Source organism: Dermacentor andersoni, chromosome 9 (genome assembly GCF_023375885.2).
Source record: "Dermacentor andersoni chromosome 9, qqDerAnde1_hic_scaffold, whole genome shotgun sequence".
NCBI classification, from domain to species: domain Eukaryota; kingdom Metazoa; phylum Arthropoda; class Arachnida; order Ixodida; family Ixodidae; genus Dermacentor; species Dermacentor andersoni.
Window position 1 is genome coordinate 80,471,385 of NC_092822.1, and position 16,245 is coordinate 80,487,629.

Below are 16,245 nucleotides of genomic sequence, written 5' to 3' on the forward strand. Positions count from 1 at the left end.
CCCTCGATAAACATTGAAGGACCACGGGTCAAAATGACGCGCCACGACATGCGTACGCATACTTGAGCTGTTTTGTAAGTCCACATAATAATTTGCTCTATAGCAGTCGGCAGGGAACACGTACTCGAAAGCTGTCAGCCCCACTCTTTTTCCTATTGAATGACGCGTGAACTGGAAGCAGATGGTGCCGAACACAAAAGAAAAAGAAGAGAGCTTAGCAGCTTGGTTTGAGCTTTTCAATTATAAATATCCTTTCTCTAGGAGCCTCCTCTCTTGGAAAGTGTCACAGGGATATTTGCTCAACCGTGGATGAATTTATAATTGCTACAAAGAGATTGTCTTGAATTCTTAAACATCTTATTTTTGTTCATTTCCTCCAGTTAGCTTTACCAATTTTAGTATTTCATAAAGATTGCCTAATTTCATCCAAACCTTGGCCAACCCGAACAGTGGGTCTGCGCCATTGCATAAGGAATACCATACCATACCATACTGGAATAACGTGTAAACATGGCAGCCATGACTAAATGCCATCCTCTCAGCGCCGACATTGCCTAAAAACACATCCTTCGACATTGTCTGCATAACATCGTAGCAGAAATGAGCTTTGGCTTTCATCAACGGACGTTGCCAAATTTTGTCAGCGTTGACGTGGTCCTCGGGACTCGGAAGTCCTTAAGACAAAAATATTTCCCATATAGCCATGTAGCAAACTTGGAATTGTCGACGCCAACCCGCATAAAAGGTAGCCAAATTTGGCTACTAATAGCCCAATCTGGCAACCCTGGCCAGTACCATAGAATAAAGAACCAACCTTGCCAGTATACACTCCGGCGTGCTAGCGTGGCGAAATAAATCGTAAAATAAATCCCGAAACGGCCATCCGCGCCTTCTAGCGGTGCACCCTGTGTTGCCAGATTGGAGAAAGCGGCGCAGCCCAAAATTAGAGAAAGTGTAGCCCAAATATAGCCAAACACAAAAAAGAGCAAAATAAATTGGTAGCCACGTATAGCCATTTTTATTTGCAGTTTTATTTGTATATAGATTTTCACATTCGACTACGGTAATCCCTTTTTTCCCAACCAGTCGTAACAAAAGATGTCCGTGACGCCGTGACGGTCGACCTTTGTGGAGTTACTGTATATGCTACCAAAGGTAGCTATACAGTAACCGTATACAGTAACTGTATAGCTACCTTTGGTAGCATATACAGTAACGCTAGACCCTTGTGAAGGCCCTTGACATCAACAGCGACATCCTGTTTGCACACCAAACACTTTTTGGTTGGTCCCGGAAACTGAAGTTCCAGCGAATCGCTGCAGAGGGCAAACCTATCGAAATGAAGCTCTAATATAAGTGCTAACAGAAAACTTGGAGGAAGCTTAAACGGACTGAGAACTGGCCAGAATGTGTTACGAGACGTTGATGGAAATTAAATGACCATGATTTTTAGTGATAGAACCCAGCACGCTGTTCGCGATAGAAGTAGGGATTATGATTTCAAATTGGCAAAGAAAGTCTCAAAAGCCAGTAAGTGGCGAGGCCAGGCAGTGAAATCTTGGTACTCTCTTAAAGGGCCCCTCACCAGGTCTGGCCATTTTGAGCTGACAAGCGCAGAGCATACATTGCGCGGTAACGATCGTATCTGCAAAGTAATACGTCGCTACGCGCCGCGGAAAGATCTGAAATTTCAGACCGAACGCCATTTTTCCTTCTCCTCGCGGCCGCCGCTCTCCAAGCCGGTGACGTAGTCATGCCCCTGCGCCTACGTAGTCGTGTCCGCAATGTGAGGTCGCTCGTGGTGACACGTGACTTCCAGAATTATTCAAGACATTTAACATCTGTTATCTGTGCGATCAGTTGCTTGAATTGACGAATTGAAGTTCAGAAAAATAATAACACACGAAAACGGGATGTCTGCGTGTCTTTTTGTTTTCCTTCGCACTGAAGCAAGAGAGATGTACTTCCGCTTCGTCTGCTTGTTCCCACGGTCGTGCGGTCACGTGCGCAGGCACCTAAACTATGCCATTTTCTACCGCGTTCCAGCGCGTGATCATGCTCTGCGATCCGCTTGTTCTGCCTCAGTACTCATGTAACACTGAATTATACCGCTAGTCATGCTTCCTTGTGCAAGCGCTCAAAATCGTGCGCTGCGCGAACGAGACACCTCGCGCGCAACGCCGTCGGCGGAAGAGCGTAGCGCCGAAAAAGAAGCGAGCAAAATAATGAAGGCGGGGCCTGTGACGTATGCGTCACGCGATCCTCGAGGTCCGGTATGGGAGAACGCAGGGAAGGAATTTCGCTTGCGTAGCATGTTGCGTAGGCTAGACGGGGCGAATGTAGAGAACGTCTTGCTTGCGAATAGAGCCCGCGTACTGAAATCATGAGTTCGTGGCACTGAAATATTTATATCTCGGCTATTAATGAGCCGATGTGAAAAATTTTTGCGGCAGAACGCTCCCTAGAGGACACGTAACAACTTCCCGCGTATAACCAAAATTTGCTATGGGACCTGTTGAGGGCACTTTTAACATCAACACTAGGGTCGAACTCCACCACTGGAAAAGCTGGCGCCACCGTCGGCGTGAAGTGGCATGAGGGATCACGTTGACACAGCGGCCGCGTCGGCTGCTTCGGAAGCGCCGAAGCGAGCTGTCAACGAAAGTTTAAAGTCCCACCTGCGCTGTGGTTCTGATTAAGTGGTGAGGCTTTCCCGCCTTGGGTGTGTCCGCTTGACAACATTTGAAGGCACTATAAAATATTCGCAGTTCCGCCAGAAAGGCGAAGCACCGTTTGCGATAGCAAAGTAGTAGATAGCTGTAGGAGTAAGAATAGTAGTTTTATCAGCCGTATAAACTTGCAAACACTCGCTTGCTAACTAAATTACCAAGGATAGAACGTGTAAGCGTGACTCAACGAGGACGTAGAAAGAAACACGCACAGAGACAGTGGTCTTTTTCTGTCTGCTTCTTTCTGCGTCCTTGTTCAGTCGCGCCTACACATTCTATAATGGATTCAAACCAACTAGCCCGTCAACGTCGTCATCATCATCATCAGCCTATTTTATGTTCACTGCAGGACGAAGGCCTGTCCCTGCGATCTCCAATTACCCCTGCCCTGCGCCAACCGATTCCAACTAGCAACCGCAAATTTCCTGATTTCGTCGCACCACCTATAGTCTTCTGCCATCCTCTACTGCGCTTCCCTTCTCTTGGTACCCATTCTGTCACCCTAATGGTCCAACGGTTCTCTAATCTGCGCATTACATGACCGCCCCAGCTCCATTTTTTTCTCTTAATGCCTATTAGAATATCGTCGATACCCGTTTGCTCTCTGATCCAAACCGCTCTCTTTCTGTCTCTTAAAGTTATGCCTAGCATTCTTCGTTCCATCGCTTTTTGCACGGTCCTTAACTTGTTCTCAAGCTTCTTTGTCAGTCTCCAAGTCTATGTCCCATATGTCATCACCGGTGAAATGCACTGAGTGTATACTTTCCTTTTCAATGGTAACGGTAAGCTCCCAGTCAGGAGCTGACGATGTTTGCCGTATGCGATCCAAACCATTTTTATTCTTCTGTGAATTTTCTTCTCATGATCAGGGTTCCCTGTGATTAGTTGACCTAGGTAAACGTACTCCTTCAGACTCTATAGACTGACGCGATCTTGAACTCTTGTTTCCTTGCCCGGTTATTTATCATCATCTTTGTTCTTCTGCATATTAATCTTCAATCCCACTCTTACACTCTCCCTGTTAAGGTCCTCAATCATTTGTTGTAACTCGTCCGCAGTGTTGCTGAATAGAACAATGCCATCGGCAAACCGAAGGTTACTGAGGTATTCGCCGTCGATCCTTACGCCTAAACCTTCCCAGTTTAATAGCTTGAATGCTTCTTCCAAGCACGCAATGAATAGCAATGGAGTAATTGTGTCTCCTTGTCTGGCCCCTTTCTTTAAAGGTATCTTCATACTTTTCTTGTGTAGAATTAAGGTGGCTGTGGAAGCTATGTAGATATTCTGTAGATCTCTGTTTTAACTAAATTAACCACCAAGGTGTCACGCGCGCACAGGTAAACATGAATACACCTCGCTCGATGAGCGCGGAAACTCGCTGCGAAAATTCTGGAGTGAGGAATCGCGGCAGCAGCAAGCGAATTTACCTTCATGCATGTCTTGCTTCAGCGCGAACGAAACATGGAAAGCACAGCGCATATACAAAGCTACCTGCACTGCGCGCACTCTGCAAACATCGCAAATCGCTTTGAAGATGAGGCCACACGAGCACCGGCAACGCGTGCCTACGGCGTCCGCCAGAGCGTCTACTACGGCGTCCGCGATTCGCGTGGCCAACGCCGTAGCACATAATGAATATCCCGCCGCGGTTGTCTCCACTCTGCACGGAGCGGCGAGCGAGGAGGACATCGAGGCACCGTAGCAGCCGCCGGAAAAGAACGCCCCTCCTCCCTCGCCTCACCCTCCCCCCCCCCCGCCTCGCGCGCCACAGGAGAGGGCACGCATCCGAGCCGCGTTCCTTTCTCTCCCTCTACTTTCATTCCCTACCCCCTGTGCAGCGCGGTTGAGGTGTCCTCTGCTGAGAGACAGTTACTGCGCTGCACTTTACCCCAACCTTTCCTCCCCATCATCAAGAATCTCCTTCTCTCTCTCTCGCTCGCGCACGCGAACGGTGGGAACTACAACACAAGAGAGGCGAGCGTGTACGGCCAGCTCAGTGCAATCCCGAAACATCAAAGCACCAATCGTTATAAAGCGTTTGCGTCAGCCACAGACATCGCTTTCTTAAGCATTTGAAGTCTAGTAGACTTAAAATCACTACGCTATGTCTACGTCATCCTCCCGTATGAGTGCGATGGCGTTGCTCAACACAGCGAGCCCTGCAGTTGGTAAACGAGCATGATATTGACACGTGTACTTATCTGTATCGGGCAACCACGTTTCGCCGCCTAACAAATGTAATCGCACAGCGTGGGACGCGCCTGCATGTATCCGAAGTTTCTGGAAAATTATCGATGCTTCTATCCGCTGTCTGTTGTCGCCGAACCTTATGTTATCTGATTTCATCGCGTGACGCGAATGGTGTAGAACTTTGTGGAAGGCACGCGGGTCCGAACGATTAGTCTGGAACATTCAATGACTGCTCTATAAAAGCCGACGCGCTTGACCCGCTGATCAGATTTTCGACGATCGCTGACCGTGTTCGCCGCTATCGTTGTGCTATAAGTGTAGCCTCTTTTGTGGGCACAGGTTCGCCCAATAAAAGTTAGTTTTGTGTTTCACAGTATTGCTACTGTGTTCTTTGACGTCACGACCACGTGACAATATATATATAAGCTTTATGCTTCCGCATTGCCTTTTCTGCCCTGTAAACTTTAAGCATTAATATCCAAAGGGGATCGCATAAAAAGGATCGGGCGGCTAGTCTGTGAGGACGCAATTTCCGTAAAACGGGTGAGTTCGTCGTAGAGGACGGGTCGATCAATAACTAAAACAAAACAAAAATGTTTTCATCCTAGTCTGTCGCGAAATATAAATGCTGGCTAACGCTGAAATAAGACGTCGCATGGTCATGCCGCATGCTTGTACCGTGCGATATATATAGAACAAACAAATCTATTTAACAGATCCAAGATTACAGATCTTGGACAGAAAGATTATGAAAGGGCTCGAGAAATCGGGCTTTGTTTTTGGCACACACCCGTGCCATACCATTTAGTAAGCAGCTTCCAAGAATGCGCGTGAATGCAACAGATTTAGCGCGCCCAAAAAAACATACGGGGCATCGAAGTAAATTTTCACAGGACGCAATATGCAAGAACGCTTTGTACGCGTCGGGTGTTCTAGAGGCCGCATGTGAAGTAGAAATAGAGTGTATCGCAGTTCCAAACTTTCGCATGCATTTCTCTCATTTTGCATTTTTTTGAGCAGTTCCTGAGTTTTCAAAAAAGAAAAAGGATCGCGTTTACATCACATTACGCAGACTCAGTTTTGGAGAGTCTTCAGGGGTTAGATACTGCATAGAGGATGCTACTGTGGACTCATATTTGTGTCCTGCCATGTCCTTCATATCGAGACATTAAAATCTTGCACGTAGGGTGTAAGTGGAGTTGTAGCAGTACCAATTATATATATCCTCCTTTTCTGTGAAAAATATCGAAGCGTAAAACAAATGGCTCCACAGTAGCAAAGCTAGCGCCTTCCTAGTATTACACAAAGCACGAAAAGGCTGAACTTTATCATTTCCGGTCGGTATTGTTTTGCGACTTGAACATTTTAAGAACCGCAGCTCTGTGACTAATCATTCTTTAATGTTAACATTTTGCAGTCGGCCCTATGCTATTGCTTAAAACTTGCCTTTCAATTTTTACCGAAATTAGCCAGGTGTTCAAAAGTACACTTTCACGGGCTTTTTCCCCCATTCAACTCGGGAATTCAATATTTAAGAATACCCGCCGCGGTATACGGTAGTTACGGCGTTGCAGAGCCTGACGTCGTGGGTTCGAATCTGGCCCGCATATCGATGGAGGTGGAATGCAAGAAATACGGCCCATTAAGGGTAACTATCGTGGTGCGAAGTATTATACAGGGTGCTTCAGCGAACACTTTCAACAATTCTTATAGGTTGCCTGTGTCAGATAGCCCAACTCTAGTTCTCGAGGTGGTCTAATCGAAGCGGTGGACTCTGTACCTGCGCAAAGAATTGAAATGCATAGTCGACTAATCAACAAAAAATCCGCCAATTATGTTTTTAACTAATTACCTTATGGCCCATATTGCAATTTACAAATTCTAGCCGTGGAATTCTCAGGAGGGCACCAGTTTCGAGATATTAATTCCCGAACTTTGCGGAGAAATGCGTCGGCGTTCCAGCTACTTTCTTGACAAAACGACGTTTTATGCATTCAAGCACGAAAGTAATTGGGGTATCTACCGCAGGCAACAAGAGAAAAAAAAAATTTTTTTTTTGAAAGTGTTCGCTGAAACACCCGTATCGTGACTCCAATGCGGGTTTGTGAGGTGAACGTTCTTGGTTCTCTTCTTAGATTAGGGTAGTGCTACCTGTCTCTGGCTGTTCTGGCACATGAGGACCAACGCTCGCATTCTTCGGTCGAGACATGTTTGCAGTCCGATAGTAGCAGCCACAAGTATCACATGACCGGTGTAGGTGGAGAAGTATAAGAGAGGCCTTTGCGCTGCAGTGGGCGTAGCCAGGCTGCTGCTGATGATGATGAGCAGCAACAGCAGCTGTGGAGAGCGGCGGTCGGAGCCCGCCACGTGACCGCTCTAGCTGTATACGCCAGTCGCGCGGTACACTCTTCGGCAAAGTTACACCCTTTGGTGTGCCCCTTCTGCCACACAGCGATAATCGTCATCTGCCTTGATGCGTTTCCTTTCTTTAACGCTGCGAGCCCGGTACTTTCCAGTAACGAACGGCATGCGCGTTATCAGCATGATAGCATTCCCGACAGGAAAGTAGCGGGCGCGGCGTTTTCAAGAAAGGAAACGCATCAAGGCAGATAACGATTATTGTTGTGTGGCAGAAGGGGCACACCAAAGGGTGTAACTTTGCCTATAAGAGTGTAGGACGTCAGGACTCACTAATTACCGCACGGTCGCGTGACTCACGTTGAATTAACCTTTACTACATGGATAATACAGAGTGCCCATTTTCCAACTCATAAAAGTTAGCTCATCAATAAATACACACTCTCCACAAAAACAGGAAATTGAGTTTTAAGTTTGTTTTGTTGTGACTATAGTCCTATATACAACCACGTCGGTATTGTACATTATAGACATTATTGGGTGCAGCTTAATTTTGTAGCAGTATCTTGCCGAATTTATAAGCGAAATAATTTTCTTAAGGTGAAGCGAAAAAATTAAAATGACCTTGCATGACCTTGCTGAGATATATGATGATGATGAAAAACTTTATCCCTCATTAAAGGGAAGGGGGCAATGGAATAGAGGGTGGGGGGAGGAACTACTTGAAGTAGGCCTCCTTTATCCTCTCAGCACACTCCAGGATGGCCTCCTGAAGATCGGGCCTGGAGCTGCGCAAGGCAGCCTCCAACTGCTCCTCACTAGATATTCTTTGCTTGAGGAAAGGGGGAAGGGGGTGCTTAGGGCACCCCCACATGATGTGGTTTAAGTCTGCTTTGGGAGAGACACACAATTTACAAGAGGGAGAAAGGTAAATGGCGGGATGAATGCGGTGGAGGAGGTAAGGGGACGGAAAGGTGCGAGTCTGCAGCTGTCGCCACAGAATTTCACATCTACGCGGGGATTTGCCCATGAGTGGCGGAAAGGTTAAGCGGTCTAATCGGTAGTGTGGGCAGATGTCGTGGTAAGTAATAAGTCGATCCCGCGCTGTAAACGGCGCCTCCTCCGTGGCGAGGTCGGACACATCTGATGCCTAAGCCCGGACTGTAAATCCTCGGGCACTGGCATGAGCCGCCTCGTTTCCGGCAAGGCCCACATGCGCGGGAGTCCAGATTAATGCCACAGTTTGATGGAAAGGATGGGCCAAGAGGAGAGAAAGGGCTGGCTTAGAGACCCTACCCGCTCCGAAGTTATGTATGGCTGCTTTGGAGTCGCTAACGATAACTGATGAATTTGGGATTGTGAGGGCCAGGGCTATGGCCGCTTCCTCCGCCTCCTCCGAGGAAGAGCCAGGAATGGAGGCAGTCGCAGCGACCTGGCCGTGAGAGTTAATGACTGATATTGCGTAATGATTTCTGTTCCCATATTCGGCGGCATCAACATAGAGCACGTCTTTAGAAGTGGAAAATTGTTTTTGGAGAGCCTTTGCTCGCTGCTTCCTGCGCTGTTTGTGATGCACAGGGTGCATGTTTTTAGGAAGGGGGGGGGGGATGCAGAGGTTCTCGTGTATGTGATGTGGAATGGTGTGTTTAGTCTTGATGATGGGGGCCGGAGTGATAGAAAGAGTTTGTAGAATGTGTCGACCTGTTGCGGTGTTAGAAAGTCTGCTATATTGGGATGTGAGGTGGGCTTCTGTGAGTTCAGTAAGTGTGTTGAAAGTTCCAGTAAGCATTAACCTTTCAGTGGAAGTACGTATGGGGACCCCCAGAGCGAAATTATATATTTTGCGTAAAAGAGTGTCGATCTTATCTGATTCTGATTTAAGGAAATGTAGATATGGTGTTGCGAACGTAATCTTACTGGTAACGAAGGCCTGAATCAAGCGGAGAAGTTCGGCCTCCTTTAGTCCGCCATGTTTATTGGAGACTCGCCCTAGAAGGCGCAGGGTTGAGATATATAATGTTTCGCATTAAAGTCGTCGTGTATCGTGCTTTTGTTGCACGTTAAGGAACGCCAGGTGACGGAAACGAATGCGGAGCCCCGCATTTTCGGCGTGTCTCGTAATCAGGTCAAGGTTTTGGCACGTAATAGCGCAGAATTTCTTTTTTTTTAAATATTGAATTTAATAATTTCGCGGCACTTCTATAGTTTACTCTTGCCTCCTCGTGTACCGACCTCTTCTTCGTCGATACCCCGTGGTGGGTACTTGTCGATATTTCGAGGTCAGCAGCAGCGGCAGCAGCAGCAGCCCGAATCTCTCTCTCCCCGCGCTCTCGAGCCGATAGCACGCGCATTGCTCGCGCTCCCGTTCTCCTGCAGCATTCGGTAAGCGCACGGACCTCCTTCTGCACCTTTCAGGTTAGAATTTTTAGCTTCCTGCCGTGTTTGGTAAGGGACCAAAGAGCCTCCCGGCATCGTTTTGCGATGCAGAAAGTGTAGCGTCGGGATAGCGGGCCGCTATTTTGCCGCGTTTCGCGTTATATAGGCTTATGGTAGCGCATTCGCTGTTCGCTCGCGACCTGGGCGTCAGCGCTATAGACGCCTGGTGATTGGGGCCGCGCTGTTAAAATATTTCTGCACGCTTTGGGACTTAAGCTCGTCCTCAACACTATAGCCTTCATCGATCTTGCGTTTTCCTTAACCCCCTGCTCTTGCAACGGTAGGCCTTCCTGTGTGGAACGCTATATGCCTTTGCATGGTACGCGCCTGCCGTTCCCTTATTCTAAGCTGCTGTTACAGTGCAGCTTTAAAGAAAGGAGATGAACGCAGCACAGATAATTACATATGAAGGAAAAGTCGCAAACGGTGCTTTTTGTGTGTGTGTGTGTGTGTGTGTGTATCAAGCTGACTGAAATCCCAACGCTTGCCGTCTGCTATAGTAAGGCGAGTTCGGGCGTCTCCAAAAATAATTCGACAGCATACTGTTGTTATATAAATCATTGTGACGAGTGTAAAAAAAAAATGCCAGGAAGAGAAAGGCCTGGCGGGCAGTATACAAACGCTCACTAGCGACTGAGGATTTATTGAAGCCTTCAAATATGAGCATGCAGAAGTATGCATACGCTGGGAAGCGCGCACATGCGCGTCAGATGAGCGGGCATACCAGACGCTACCTAATAAGATAATATAAATGCTACAGATGCCTTGTGTAATAGTACGTTTGGCATTTTATCTGTTCCGCCTGCATCGACCTACCATGGTACCTGTTGAAACGGAAATCTTATTGCGTGTTTGCAGACATATATGCCGTCGCTAAGGGTTACAGTTTAGCGCATCTGATCTGTCACGGCTATAGGTGCATATTTATCAGTATCAGTGCGAGTGAATCGAAATTCTATGCCGCCCATTGGCTGGTAAATAAGTGAAGTCTGCGCGTTGTTAAAATTCAGCCGTTCTACGCCAAGCTGTCAATATGAGCTGAAGCATACAGAAATGCCATCTTGAGACGCATTCGATAAGGCGAGCCTGTGTAGGCGTCTCTAAAAAGTTAGCCCACCCATGGGAAGTATTTTGTCAGCCGTGGCGAAGTACCGGCTTACCTGTGCCGGTTGAAGCAATCCTATATATACAGCGTCTGGACCAGGCATCTGGATTAAAGTTCGGTCTTTAATGCGTCGAGTATTTTATCTGTCATGGCGAGACACAGGTTCGTTGGTATCAGTGAAAGCACATCAAGATCTGTCGCGTGCGAACTGGAAAATTTTACTCAGCTAAAATTAACCGTTGTGCATCCGGTATTTTATTAGTACTGCTACAAGGCGCTGCAGTAGCGAAGGATGATGAGAGGACTGACGAAGACGACGGTCGCCCATAGTCGTGCGCACGGGCTCCATCTTGTATGCCTGTCCTTCTGCCCGTTGTATATATCTCGTAAATATATTGTCAAGCGTCTTTTCTCCGCGTAACATTTTGGTGGAGAGTGCGTGTTTTTTAAGTTTCAGGACGCATTTACGCAGCGGACGCTCCTTGGCGGCATCTACAATGCCAGCGCAAGGCGGGGACGAGAATGCTTCGCGCAGGTCATTAACCTTGCCTCAAAATACGCCGCCAACTGCACCGTCGTCTTCAAACAACCATGTGACCCAGGTACCTTTTCCGGCTCTGACAGCACCGACGTCGAAGACTGGCTTCAACTGTATGAACGGGTGAGCACTAAAAACTGGCACCCGACTTTGATGCTAGCGAACATCATATTTTACCTGGCGGGCACGGCACAAGTGTGGTTTCCGAACCACGAACAGCAAAAGCTCATCGATCTGTTCGGCAAGACGATCGGATGCCGTCGTGCTGTGCAGAACTTGCATGCCGAGCTCAGACTAGCACCGAGTCCTATGTGAAGTACATCCAGCAGGTGCCCGCGCTTTGTCGCAAAGCCGATGACACGACGTCGGCAACGGAAGAGGTTGCGCATATCCTCAAAGGTATCGCGGATGACGCGTTTACACTTCTGGTTTTTAAGACGCTTTGTCCTTTCTTCCCGTAACAGTACTATCAATATATGCGTTAAAGCATTAGAAATACCATAGCGTGTCGCTAATGAGCCGAGGTTAAGCGCTAAAGATGAGACATTCCGCACGAAGTATTTTCATTAGCCGTGGCTATATAGCTACCAGCCCATCGGCACGTCTTGAAACATGGCAGTCAGTGGTCAGAGCGCATGTCAGGGTGGCACGGAGCCCGCGTTACCGGCGAGATCAGCAGGTCACGAGCGGAGGACGATAATAAGAGTGCATTAAATACCAACCCTGTCACGCATTTATTGTTTACGCAGCTTGTCACCGTGCCTGTGTCCCCACCACGGCGGTCCCGATGACGACAAAGAAACCATCCGTACAATATCGACTGTTAATAAGGTGAGTTTGGTACACTCACGAAATATTAGCCCTTAATGCGTCAAATATACTTTCGGTCGCGGCTATACGTGCAGGTTTATCGGTATACCATCTGAAGCGGATAAAAAGCCTATCGTTGTGCCGTGCGTTAGGGAGGCGAGTTTGGTCGCGATTGTTAGTATGGCTGCTTGGCAAGCGGTGTCAAATATCAATCGCGGCTTTACGCACGCCTATCTATTAGTGGGATCAATAAAAATCCTCGCGTTACGTGCGTCGGTAAGGCGAGTTCGTGCTAAGGTCCTCCAAGATCGGGGCCTCGTCCGTGCGAGGCCATGGCGGCATGCAAGTGCGACCTTTCGACGCTGATGGGGGCGCTCGTCACACCAGCGATGTTCCTGCCGCGCAGCAGCCGCCGTTCGCGTCAATTCAGTAGCGTCGCGCCAGTGTGTCGCCCCTGCGTATTGCACGAACACTGTTAGATTGTGCACACTTCTATGCGCTCTGTGTGCCGCCGATTTTCAGTAGACACCGATGAGAGAAACCGTCCATTATTATTTTTTTTTTTTTTTGATGCGAAAGCGTCAAATGGCTCATTGAGCGAAAAAAGGCCAGCGACCCGGCCGCGTCTGTAACAGCACCTAAATTCCCATTGGCTGCGACGCCACTCCACGTCACGAACGCGTCTCGATGGAGTAGAGCGGGTGAACGGGAACACCTGCTGCCGCAGTAGCGCCATAGAGAAAGAGACTTTCTCGATGGTAGTGCGCCAGGTGTTGCGTGAGGGGAGAGGACATCGCCGCGACGCCAAATGACTTCGCAGCTCGATCTCGGAAGCCCGTGTTATCCGCGCGTTCCTTGTCCGTGCAAACTCTCGCCCGCGTTCTAACTGCGCCTCGGTAAGGCCAGATAAAAAAAAAAAACGCACCAAGTGTCTCAACGCGTTCGCTTGCGCGCGACGAGTTCATTAACTCGAAGGACCGCTCAGCCAGCGGCGTTCAATTAGACATCAATGCTTTCGCATTCGCAACTCGTAAGTGCTTAAATTTCATGGGATTTTTAAAACCGTATTTCGCTGTTCACGGCTGTCAGGCATCGCATGCGCCCAAACTTTAGTGACGTTTTATGTTTATGTGTATACTGCAGCCATCGATCTACCGTGTGAGTAGTGCGGCAGTCCTACTTAATTAAAGGGCCCCTGAAACGGTTCGGACAAATTTTGTAGACGCGTAGGGTACAGCTTAAGTCGAACATTCGCACCATAATTCACACAAGCTGAACGTTTCGGCTGAACGGTGGAGGCATAACCTCAAGCTGATGAAGGAACTTTAGCGTAGACGTACGTGAGCTGCCTGATCGGTCTCTACGGTCCAGCCACCCGAGGCGCAGAGCTTAACCAGCCAAAGAAAGAGCTAATATTGTTCTAACCAAGTGTAAAACATTTTAAACATTTAAAAAAGCAACGTGTTAACGATTACACTCCTGCGGAAAATTTACACCAGCAACAAAGAATACATTTTATTTCTGTTACTGTGTGTGGTTGAGCTCTATGCCACCAGGTGGCTGCACCATGCAGACCATTCACATTTGCGTTTCTGTTCATCCCGCGTACGACACGCAAGGTGACACGGCCAGGCCCTGTCCCCTTGCGCTTGCGTTTACCCTAATACCGGACTCGCGAAACGCTATTGCGTTAGTAATCTTCCGGTGTAAAGTGACAGCCGCAAACGCGCAAATCCTGGCGCCGATCGGATAGCGGCAGTCCGATGCGCTACAGCCAGTCCGCTCGTCTACTGGCTTGCAGAGGGACACGATGTCGCAGCTTGAAATATTGCCAGTCGCTACATTTGCAGTCCACAGCGCAACAAAGTCGAATCATAGCGCTCGCGAAAAGACAGACCGACACTGACGGCGGAGCTCTCGTCAAAGACGGAACACGTCGTAACACAAGCAGACGACACTCGCTGTGTGCCGGAAGTGCTTAAGTGTACTGAAAAAGTGTTCTTGTGCATTCCCTTTATGTTACTTTCTTTTTATGAAAACAAATTAATCAACATTCCAATTATTACGAACATCATTTGTTTACCATAAAGTTGGGAAAATTATCAATCAGGCGCTCTGGTCAGCCAATCGGATAGCTTGCCCCACTGACGTCATATGGGCGATTTGCGTCATATGGGCAGGGGCGGCTTAAAATTCCGCCGAGCAGTGTGCTGCGATCGGCAGCGACGTGCATTTTTAAAACCTTATAATAAATTACACGCTTTACGCGGAACACTTAGATGCGTAAATTATCAGAAGGACCTACTCTAACGACTCTGTACTATTGTAGAAAATCGTCAAAATCGTTTTAGGGTCCCTTTAAGAGAACGCTTTAATTAGGATGCTCCTGTCTAAATACACGGGAACGGAAAAATCGTATTTCTCGGCAGCCACTGCACTAAACTAGATGAGGTTTGTTGCATTCGAAATAAAAAGTTTACAGCGTAGCGGTTTGAGGTTATAAAGTTGGTTTGTCATGACTACCGGGGGATAGTGGTAGCGCGAGGTAAGCGAACAAATGGACGAGACCAACATGCACTAGCGCCTCACACAATAACCCTCAGTTAGAATCCTTGTTTGACTTGTCGCCCAGCTGTTCTTCTTCTGCCTCGGGCTAGCGCTCTGCCCAGTAAAAAAGTTAAATGATCCAGGGATTGCCGGAAGCGTATTTTTCATGCCGTAAATTTTTGAATAAAGGTTGTTGAACATCGCAAGATTTCAAAAGGCGAAGTTATCAAGTTTACGTCCCTTTAACTCAGCAGTGGAAAATGATATTATAGTTCTGTATCTAATAGTACATCTAAATCGGACAAAGCTGTCTTAAATACACCACTAATATATGAGTAGGCCTTCTGCAACTCTAGTAAGATTGCTACAAATTTACGTGCAATAAAATTGAATGTATCAAATTTGTCCGCTTTAGATGTTCTAACGGATGATGTTTGGAGAACTGCAATATCTGTTCTCGGTGCATATTTATGGAATTGTAACTCTCGTGCTTCTATATTATTGAAACTTACCAATTTTTTTTTTATTTCTGAAAAAAGAATTTAAAGCATAAAGGTTATGCTTCCCACAGTCACTAGAATTAAACTTTATCCCTTAAATACAACAAGCTAATTCAAATTGGTTTAGAGGTAGCCTCATAAAAATATTTCTCCGTTTTAAATGTATTTGAACGGGCGGCATCGGAGTTGGGCCCGAGCTAAAGCTATCTCTTGATGTCCAAACTTTCCGAAAGGAAACACAGTTGTCATCGACCCGACAGAAGCCGATCGAAGGTGCAAAGGAAAGCAGTGCATGTTTCTCAGAAAGCTTCGCACTTTACGTAACATTTGTCCTGGTTCACGGCATCGGAACTCGAACCAGTGCCTTTCCCAGGTGGCCCCTCTACCATCTCACATAAACAGGAGGATGGCGATCGTAGAACGAGGCAGCATGAATCGGCAACTGAGCAAGGTCATATACCTTGGTCATAGAACCCACGTTGGTCGGGCGTTCGATAACCGGACCAGGACGAACTTTTCTTCCACTGCGCAGCCTTCTTTTCGAGAAAACGCCGTACGGGTTTCCGCTGCGTAGCTTCCGAATCACGCAAGTGTTTCCTTTCGTGATTCATTCTCCACGTCATTTTCCCAAACTATTTCTGTAGAAATGCGAAGGCAACATCAATCGCCGCAATATTCATAGGTGTCGGCCTATGAATTTTACGATTCCAGGAGTTGTGTAAATTGCATGTCCAGCCGGAAGGCACGCATGTATACCAGGAAGAGAGATGAATATATATTTTTGGTTCACGGAATATGTAACCGTATATACTTGGCACGACGTCACCGGCTTGCTTACCGGTAATGGCAGCTCCATTCACGTGGGGACGCATTCCAAAAAAAAAAAAAGGATTTCCTATGGGTTCACATGAAAGGTGGCCATGACGGTCAAAATTGTTTCGGAGCCCTACATTTAAGGCTCTTCTGTGTCCTTGCTTTTAGGGGAACGGTAAACCCGGCAAGTTTGTGCTTCTTAGTGACGCTGGTTCAGCG